The sequence below is a fragment of the Macaca fascicularis genome, chromosome 15 (genome assembly GCF_037993035.2).
Source record: "Macaca fascicularis isolate 582-1 chromosome 15, T2T-MFA8v1.1".
Classification (NCBI taxonomy): domain Eukaryota; kingdom Metazoa; phylum Chordata; class Mammalia; order Primates; family Cercopithecidae; genus Macaca; species Macaca fascicularis.
The window spans coordinates 38,150,542-38,152,656 of NC_088389.1; positions in this window are offsets into that span (position 1 = coordinate 38,150,542).

A 2,115-nucleotide genomic window follows, 5' to 3' on the forward strand; every position below is an offset into this window, starting at 1 on the left:
GCCACCATTGGAGAATGATGGATAGGAATGGGAAGACATGAGCTTGGAGATCTAATGGCACTAAATCTACACCTTTCTTCCTTGGGAACAATGGGTAGATGAACAAAAGTGTCTAGCCTCTCTGGACCACAAGATAAATACCCTGTGCCCTCAGAGTACAGTAGTCCTAGTGATCTTAACTTTTAGGGTTTTGTTTTACCCGAGAGTCATAAACATGTTGAACTTGTTGCCCGGGGGAAAAAAAAATGCCCCTACATGAACACATAAAAAATTTACACATGAGTTCAAGAAACTCAGGGATACCCTGAACCCCATAAATCAAATTCTAATAAACCCCACTTAGAGATTTGGCAAAGTGACAAGTGCATTGTATTTGGACAGAGAAAAACAAAATTCACCAATAACAATCTGAGTAGGTAACTTTATTCCCTGAACCTGTTTCCTCAGCTGGTAAATGGGGTGGAAGCAGTACATCTGCCTGCTCAAAATATTGTGAGGTTCAAACAAGTTAATGGAAGTCAAAATGCAATATAAACTGTGAAATGCTTTCCTCTCGGGGACGTTTAGTTTAACCATCATGGTTATTTCACTGGATCTTTAGAAAGCTGACTAGTCTTTATTTCATTCTTTTTCGTGGCTGTGTAATATTCCCTGGGGGTGTATATGTACCACATTTTCTTTTTCTTTCTTTCTTTTTTTTTTTTTTTCAGACAGAGTTTCGCTCTTGTCACACAGGCTGGAGTGCAGTGGTGTGATCTCAGCTCACTGCAACCTCTGCCTCCCGGGTTCAAGTGATTCTCCTGCCTCAGCCTCCCAAGTAACTGGGATTATAGGCATGTGCCACCATGCCCGGGTCATTTTTGTATTTTTAATAGAAACTGTGTTTTGCCATGTTGGCCAGGCTGGTCTCGAACTCCTGACCTCAGGTAATCTGCTTCCCAAAGTTCTGGGATTGCAGACGTGAGCCACCATGGTTGGCCCCACATTTTCTTTATACAAAACATTGTTTATGGGCTCCTAGGTTGATCCCATGTCTCTGCTATTGTGAATAACTCAGTGATTAACATACATGTGTCTTTTTGGTATAATGGTCTATTTCCCTTTGGGTATATGTCCAGTAATGGCAGTGCTGGGTCCAATGGTAGGTCTGTTTTAAGTTCTTTGGAGGCCATAATCCTAAGTGAATTAGCATGGCGATGGAAAGCCAAATACTGCATGTTCTCTTGTATAATGAGAGCTAAACATTGAACACACATGGACACAAACCTGAGGACAATAGACACTGAGGATTATTAGAGGGGAGAGAGAGGGAGAGGGGCATGGTTTGAAAAACTCTTTATTAGGTAATATGTTCACTACCTGGTGTAATATACCCACGTAAAAATCCTGCATATGTACCCCCTGTATCTAAAATAAAGGTTGAAATTAAAAAAAAAAAAAATGGCTGTCCTAAGAATCTACTGCCCTGGAAGTCAGGGAGGGGCTTCTTCTGTGGTGGGTGGGGTGAATTGGGCCTGGCTGGTTCTAAGGCTCTGGGCTTGGCCCCCCTCTGTTCCTGTCCTCCTTCACCAATCACTTCAAGCCCCTTGGAGAGCTCTTTCATGCAGACACGCACCCCTCTCCCTGAAGATTAGTCACAGTAGCAGATAAAGAGGGTTGAGTGAGTTAGGGAGGCCATAAATGAGATCCCATTAGCGCCGTCTGCGTGTCTCTAGTGGAAGGGGTTGGTAAACAGTTAGCACTTATCTTGCTCCTCAGCATTTAGCTGATTTCCATAATGAGCTCCATTGAACTGCGAGGCCCCAGAGGTGTCCCAGGGCTTCCAAAATGCACTGTGCTCTGTAAATCTGATTTATGGAGAGGTGAAGGCAATTAGGTTAACAAATCAGAGTGGCACCATCAATGCATAGACACTGCTTCGGCAGGGGGCAGAGAGGTCTCTGTCCCTAGGCCCCAGACTGGGGATACTGAGGCACCCAGGGCCTTGGCAGACTCTGGTGGGGGATATGTGGCTGCCAGGATTCTGCAATAGCCTTTTCTAGGCACAAGGAGAGAGGAACTGAGTTGAGGTACCAGCACACACTGGCCGGTAAGGGGTAGGTCATAGGGTCTGAA